At 48.1% G+C, this 7,928-nt stretch overlaps 2 pseudogenes across 2 annotated transcripts; both read right to left on the bottom strand.

Moving 5' to 3' along the window:
- Nucleotides 1-752: 752 nt before the first annotated feature.
- On the bottom strand, nucleotides 753-2,054 carry LOC108283915 (annotated as a pseudogene). Its single transcript, XR_001817006.2, has one exon. The product of XR_001817006.2 is annotated as a prohibitin-2-like (transcript).
- Nucleotides 2,055-2,627: 573 nt separating this feature from the next.
- On the bottom strand, nucleotides 2,628-7,176 carry LOC108283922 (annotated as a pseudogene). Its single transcript, XR_001817012.2, has 2 exons — nucleotides 7,051-7,176; nucleotides 2,628-3,883 (listed from the first exon to the last, which is right to left on the bottom strand). The product of XR_001817012.2 is annotated as a zinc transporter ZIP1-like (transcript).
- Nucleotides 7,177-7,928: the final 752 nt, after the last annotated feature.

The raw sequence follows: 7,928 nt of genomic DNA, 5'->3' as shown, positions 1-7,928 counted from the left end.
CACAAGTGAGATCAGCCAGCCTCTATGCTGCAAGAAGCAAGGTAGGGTGGAATACTGTTAGCTTCCAGTCAACTTCTGAGTGAAAGATTCGAAATGTGTAGTACAGAGATCACAGTTTACAAAATGTCTCAAAATTTGTCATCAACACCCATGTTAGTTACTTATTTCTCTTAGCTATAGCCTCAAAATGGTGAACAAGACACAGGCTTTATTTCCAAAGAACATACTCTTTGAATCCCTTTGTTTTTCTTTTTTGAGACAAAGTCTGGCTTTGTTGCCCAGGCTGGAGTGCAGTGGCACAATCTCGGCTCACTGCAACCTCCACCTCCTGGGTTCAAGTGATTCTTCTGCCTCATCCTCCCGAGTAGCTGGGATTACACGTGTGCACCACCATGTCCAGCTAATTTTTTGTATTTTTAGTAGAGATGGGGTTTCACCAAGTTGGCCAGGCTGGTCTTGAACTCCTGACCTGAAGTGATCCACCCGCTTTGGCCTCCCAAAGTGCTAAAGTTACAGGCGTGAGCCACCTCACCCAGCCTTGAATCTTTTTTTTTTTTTCTAGAAACATCTTTTGTTTGGATAACAGGTCCCAAAACAGGTCAGTTAATAAAATAGATTCTAAAGAATATGGCCCTATGCACAGCCCTCCCTCCCAAAAAATAACCCTGGGGGTAGACATTGCCCTTCCCCCTTGGGCTTTTTGAGTATATATATATATATATATATATATATATATATATATATATATATTTAGCTTAAGTAATAAAAATTTATTGAGAATTCCTGGGTTGGTGGTTATCTCCTCCCAGCCTTGAGGGAAGGAACAACACTGTAGGAAATCACTGAGAAATCACACACTGTCCCAACATCCCCAGCCGACACAGGGAGGAGGAAAGTAATTTCCCAGAAAAGGGGCTGGTCTTCAGTCTTCCTTAATCCAAGAGGGGTTTGGGGGACGGGTGCGGGGGACCATCGCATGATGCTGGGGCAGGGTAGGGCTGTGCTGGACCCCAGGCTGGCTCCTCAAAAACAGGAGAAGCAGATCCACTTCCTCTGGGGATGGAGTTCTCGGTGACTAGGCTCATTTCTTACCCTTGATGAGGCTGTCACTTCCTTGGGTGAAACTTTCATCCTGTAGATTCAGCACAAGGTTGTCAGCAGTGAGATAGATGTGATTCTGTGATGTGGCGATGGTCTTGGAGATATTCTGGGCTGCCCGGATCTTGCAAAGTTTGATGTAGCCAGGGTTCTTGCTCAGAGCTTCTCCAAGCATCTTGGCAGCCTCGGCCTCACCCTCGGCCTGCACGATCTTCTGCCGCTGTTCCTGCTTCACTTTTCTACCAAGAACTGGGCCCGCTGGGCCTCCTGCTGGGCGACTTGTTTGGCTTCTACAGCAGCTGTGTACTCTCGGCTAAAGCTCAGCTCTGTGATGGCTACATCATCCAGGATGAGGCTGAAATCCTTGGCCCTCTCTGTCAGCTCCCGGCGGATCAGCAGGGATACCTGGGCACGCTGGGCGATCAGCTGTGAGGCATTGAACTTGGCCACCACACTCTTGAGCACCTCGTTGACAATGGACGGCAACACTCATTCCTCCTAGTCTAGCCCTAGGCGCTGGTACATGCTAGGAAGCTCCTGAGCATTGGGTCGAGACAGCACACGCAGGGAGATATTCACCATCTGCAGGTCTTTGGAGCCTGTGGGAGAGGAGATTTTTCGAGGTCTAGCCCGAATGTCATGGATAATGGGGTACTGGAACCAGGGGATCCTGAAGTGAAGGCCCTCGGCCAGGATAGTGTCCTGCTGCACTCCACCGATCCGATTGAAGAAGATGGCTCTGTGCCCGCCTTCCACGGTGAACACGGATTCGCGGACACCATAGGCCACAGCGCCAGGCCCCAGCAGCAGCTTCAGCACAGTGCCCATGCCCCGCTGCCCGGCAGGCAGCCGTCCCGCCAAGTCCTTCAAGTTCTGGGCCATGTCTAATCTTGAGGCTGGCGGCACCAGAAGTGAGAATGGGGTGCCAGCCCACCTCTACCCGACTCCAGCTTAGGTACTGCCTCGAGTATATTTTTTAAAATGTTTTGGCAGCTCTGTGTTTATCATCTGGGCATGGGGCACCATGTCCATGTCCCATATTCCTAGGGTACAGCAGCAGTAGGTGGCTGCAGCTTTCCAACCTTCCCCCTACCCCAGCGCAGCAAATATTTCTGCCCCACCCCACGATCTGGGACCAAACTAAAGAACAAGCAGGCTCCCTTCACTGAGGTGCTGGGCAGGGCTCAGTGCCACGTTACTGCGCTTTGAGAAGGAGGGAGGGGATGTTTGGCACTTTAAAAATAGAGGAGTTAGCAAGACTGGAGAGGTCAGAGAAGATACCAAAATTGGCAGGGAGAGACCATTTGGCGCTAGTCCCCTGGGAGACGGGAAGAGGGAGACAGATATGAGGGTAGGAGCTAAGAAAAGTAGGAGAATTCTACTCCAAAGGCAGGGTGCTGAAAAGGGCTAGGACCAACAGGACACTGACTCTAGCTTTATGACCTCTCCATACCCCTGTCCCACAGCAGCTGGTGCCCACCTCCAGCCTCCCGTGTCAGCCTGTCCTAATGTATAGTGTCCAACCTCTGATTCTAGCAATCAAGTGTCTTCCCCAATCCTATGTCCCCTGATCCAGTCTCCACCTACTTGACCATCTCTTGTTCCTTGGGACTGGGGCCAGCCTCTTGTCTGCCCACTTCCCACTCATTAGTCAGATAGCCCCAAAGGCTCTATCTTTAGCTCCCAGAGAACTTTTTGGTCCTCAGTACTTCCCTTCCCCATTCCTTCCTATTCCCCACACACTGGGGGAGGGAAGGGAGAACAGGGTTACATGATCATCAATCTCCCCTGCCCCTCTCTTGAAGCCCCCTAGATTAGGATGAAGAGCAGGCCAGCGAGCAGGGCAAAGCCTGCTAGGAGCAGAATGACCTTGAGGATCCTTTGCTCAGAACGGGCCAGCTCCTGGGGCAGGATTTCCAGGAAGGTAATATAGAGAAAGGTGCCAGCCGCCATGCCCTCTAGCACAGACTGGGCCAGCTGGTGCGGAGGTCCTGCCCACTCTGCCAGAGCTGCACCCAGCCGGATGCCTAGAGGTGTCATGCATGAGAAGAGGATCCCACAGCCAGCCACCACCTGTGCCCCCAGGTGGCTTTGCAGCAGCCGGAGGGACAGACTGACAGCCAGGATCCCCTTGTGGAGCAGCAAAGCCAGGCACAGCTCCGTGGCCCAAGCCCGACCTCGCTGCAGCCCTACTGCCGGCCCCTCGAATACAGAGTGGAGGGGCAGGGAGAAGGCCAGGACACAGGCTCGCAAGGCTGAGAGGGTTGCTGGGGCTCCACTCGCCTGTGGAACCCCTGGTCCATCATGCCAATGCTGCAGCCCACCATTCACTGTTCCCAGCAGAGCCCTTGTTTCCTCCAGAGGTGGTGGCCCTGACTGCTGCTTATAAGCCAATGTGATCTACTCCATCACCAGGACGAGGGAGAAGCCCATGGCCAGGATGAACTCTTGCAGCGAGAACTGGAGCGTCACGTGCAAGGCTGCCAGGGCCTCACCTATAGCAGCCAGGTAGTCAGGCAGCAGGTCCAGGAGATAGGTGGCCAAAAAGACGCCCCCGGCAAAACAGCTTACTAGGCTCGGGGCTTTCTGGCGGGAAGCTGAGGCTTTGTGGTTAGCTCTTGGCCGGCATAGCACAGATGGGCACCAGGCTGCAGAGAAAGGTGAGAACCAGCAGCAGCACCAGGGCCCCCAACTTCACCTCCAGCCTCACAGGCACTGGAGACTCTGAAGCTACTGCCTCTGGGCGCCACACCAGGAGTTCGGGCTCTCCCAGGGCCCCATGGTGCTTCTCCAGTTCCAGTGACTCTCAGGCCTCTCGAGGGTCTCATGACATGATCTCCGCGCACTTCCCGCCTAGAGTTGGGGCGAATCTTTTTTTAAAAAATATTTTTAACAAGGTCATCAACCAGGGTTCTCCTAACCCCAGCCTTTGCAGAAAAGTGATTGATTGTCATTGAATCTTTTTAAAGTTGAGTGAGGTTTCTTCAAATCATAATGTTTTGTTTTGTTTTGTTTTTAAATAAAAAAGGTCCAGAGTGGTGGCTTACTCCTGCAATCACAGCACTTTGGGAGGCCTCAAGTTTGAAACCAGCCAGGGCAACATAGTGAGACCTTGTGTCTACAAAATTTAAAAATTAGCCAGGCATGATGGCACATGCTAATTTTTTTCTTAGGAGGCTGAGGTTGGAGGATTGCTTGAGCCCCATAAGTCAAGGCTATAGTGAGCTGTGATTGCACCACTGCACTCCAGCCTGGGCAACAGAGTGAGATCCTATCTCAAAAAACTAAAAAAGAACCCTATCTACTACACTGCTAAGTCAAAACTCACACCAAGACTTATCATGCTGCTCCTCCAACCAAAGAGACCCGTCTAAGTGAAATTCAGAGATGGCTGAAACTCTAAGATGATTTCTTAGAAGAAAAGGGGCCAGGCAGGGTGGCTCATGCCTGTAATCCCAGCACTTTGGGAGGCCGAGGTGGGCTGATCCTCTGAGGTTAGGAGTTCGATGCCAGCCTGGCCACACATGGAGAAACTCCATCCCTACTAAAAATACAAAAATTAGCTGGGGATGGTGGCGTGTGCCTGTAGTCCCAGCTACTCGGGAGGTCAAGGCTGGAGAATTGCTTGAACCCAGGAGGGGAATGTTGAAGTGAACCAAGACTATGCCACTGCACTCCAGCCTGGGTGACAGAGAGAGACTCCATCTCAAGCACACACACACACACACAAAAGTGCACTGTTTGGTCAAGAGTTGAATTCATGTTAATGAAGCAGCTCCCAACACAGCTCTCTAGTCGCATTTTCAGACGTAGATTTTTCGGGTGCAGGGGGAGTCCGTATTTCCCTGTAGTTCTATGGGATAAGCCTTCCATAACTCTCTTGGTTTATGTTTGAAGGATTCCTGAGATGTGGAATAAAAGAACTAGCAAAAAGCTGTAATGATTGCTCATATTTGCTTTTAATTAGAGAAAAAAACAAATCCCTTGCTCTCCTCCCTCAATCAGGATTCTTTTCCACGATGGGTCCATGTTTTTTCTTTCCTTGCCTTGAGTACAAAGGCGGTGTGCATTTTTCAGAGGGAAAGATGGCAAACATGCCCATCTCAACACAAATATGTTTTATTAAGTACATCTGCTATGCAGAACCCCCTCCAGAAATCTAAATGTGCATTTTAAAAAGGCCGGACTGTTTTAAAATGTTCTCAGAACCAAAGCAACACACCCCTTTCAGAACACTGGAGAAAAGGCGGTCAGACAAGGTCTCATGGCTCAACAGTGGATATCTGAACAACATAGCTGACTATTAACATAATTTGAGAAGAGAGACTCCCTCTTAACCCTTGTTTTTGGTTCTCTCAAAAAAAAGTGCTCCTGTCAGCCTTAAATTTCTCTGCCTGGGTCTCTAGTCTGAGGACAGCATCCCTTTGGAAGACTTCGGCAATTTCTGTGGAGCCATGCTTAAATTGAACGAGTGGAAAACTAACTCCCTTTAATAAAAGTGGCATTGTTTTGCAGTCAGGTAATTCCAAGTGGGCTCGCGTGTTACTTTCCATGGGAATAGTCTTTGAGGAAGAAAGGGCCTTTGTTGAGTTTTGTTTTGTTTTAAGAACAGTCAATTGGTTCTTTCTACCCTTCCTTCTGGGGCACCAATCTTTCCAAGGATAACCACACAGTGCAAGCAGAAATAATGAAAAGGAAAAAAAGAAAGAAAATCTGCATGCAAACCCAGGTTGTCATTATCTGGGGTTGTTTGCAGCTGTTCTTGTCCTCTTATTCCTACCTGGTACACAGATCACTCCTGCCCATTCCTCTCTATCTTGTACACACCTTGCTCGTACATATGGAGGGTCATGGAGGAAAAGCATTACTGTAAATTTCCTCCTTCTCAAGGAATCCTACTCCCTGAGTTTCTGCTTAAGTGACTTCTCACCTTCAAACTCACTGAGGTTATTCTTGTTTGGCTTCAGATAAGTGGCTGAGATTTTAATTGTTCTCAATTGGTCTGTTTATCAGGGTAACTGTTTCAGTTTTCTTCAAGACAAATGATTAGGTCCTTCGGTCTTTATCAGTATATTAAGTATTTTCTTCAGGTGTGGACTTAACTTTGCCCTCCACTCCCAGGAGCCGTTTCCTTTCATAACTTGGGTGTAGTTTAAATGCACAGACACACACACACACACACACACACACACACACACTTGCTCAGAGTTATTTTGGAAAGTGTATTCTTTACCAGTGACACCAAACCAACCTCAAAACAGTCCAGAATTTGTGTACAATGGCTGAGTTCTCTATATTTTCTCATTTCATTCTTAGGACAACTTGGAGAGATAAAAAGCAGCATTTCCTCCTTTTACCAGATGAAGAAATTGAAGTGGAGAAAGATAAGAAGCTTGCTGAAAAGCAATGAATGGTAGAATTCTCCATAAGCCAAATGATTTTTAACTTTTTACCGACGAAGTAACTATGGTTCAGAGACGTAAAGCAATTTGCTCAAGGTTAACCAGCAAATCAGTAGAACAGCTGTGATTCAAGCCAGGTATGTTGCTCCAAAGTAATTTCCAGGCAGAACCTGAAAGGCAGGAGTTGGAAGGTGAACGCATATAGACTGTCCGATGATCTTGTCTTCGTTTAAATGCATCTCAGCCAGCAGCCATCCAAGGAATCTACTGGGGGAGAAGTGAAGAATTTTATTACTCAGGATAGGCTAAACTCTGCTGCAGTAATAAATAAAGCCTGAAATTTCCGTGGCTTATAAGACAAAGGAGAAGAAATAAAGAAAAAACATTTAATTCTTTTTTTTTTAAGATGAATTTTTTTATTGCATTTTAGGTTTTGAGGTACTTGCGAAGAACATGCAAGATTGTTGCGTAGGTACACACGTGGCAGTGTGAGTTGCTGCCTTCCTCCCCATCACCTGTATCTGGCATTTCTCCCCATGCTGTCTCTCACCAGCTCCCCACTCCCCAAAAACATTTGATTCTTATTCACACAAGTCTGCTGCTGGTCAAGCAACTCTATAGTGCAGCTTTCTTTGGTGACTCCGGTTTGCAGACTTCTTTCATTCTGCAGTTCCATCAGCTTAATAGAACAATTCTATGGTCACCCAAAGAAGAAAAGAAAAAAAGAGGAGGCATAATGCTCTTCATAACCCAGGCTGTGAAGTAACAGACATCATTGCCATTCGCAGTCCATGGCCAGAACGAATCACTGGCGCCAGCCTTCCCACAAGGGAAGCCAGGAGACACAGGAAGCCCCCTTGGCAGTTGGTGAGTGCTAAGTACAACTGTGCAACACCCCCAACTTTCCTTGGCCTCGTTTTTTTTTTGGGGGGTGGACAGAGTCTTACTCTGTCACCCAGGCTGGAGTGCAGTGACATGATCTCAGCTCACTGCAACCTCTGCCTCGAAGGTTCAAGCTATTCTCATGGCTCAGCCTCCTAAATAGATGAGACTACAGGTGTACACCACCATGCCCAGCTAGTTTTTGTATTTTTAGTAGAGACAGCATTTCACCACATTAGCCAGGCTGTTCTCGAACTTCTGGCCTCAAGTGATCCACCCACCTCGGCGTCCCAAAGTGCTGGGATTATAGGCGTGAGCCATCAAACCCAGCCTCCTCAGTCTCATTCTTGAGTTTTTAATATCTTTGTAAAAAAATGAATACTACTGAAACTTAGTATAGGCTTTTTGGGAGGAGCAACAGGTTAAAGCAATTGCAAAATGCTTCAACCAAGTAGTAGCATCTGAAATTTGAGTCATGATGGGGATCTTTAGAAGCTCTGAATATTCTTGAAAAATCCAGAGGTCACTGCTGCAGCCCTCATACGA

This window comes from Cebus imitator, unplaced genomic scaffold (assembly GCF_001604975.1).
Source record: "Cebus imitator isolate Cc_AM_T3 unplaced genomic scaffold, Cebus_imitator-1.0 Scaffold13, whole genome shotgun sequence".
NCBI classification, from domain to species: Eukaryota; Metazoa; Chordata; class Mammalia; order Primates; family Cebidae; genus Cebus; species Cebus imitator.
This window is presented reverse-complemented; position numbering and strand designations above follow the sequence as displayed.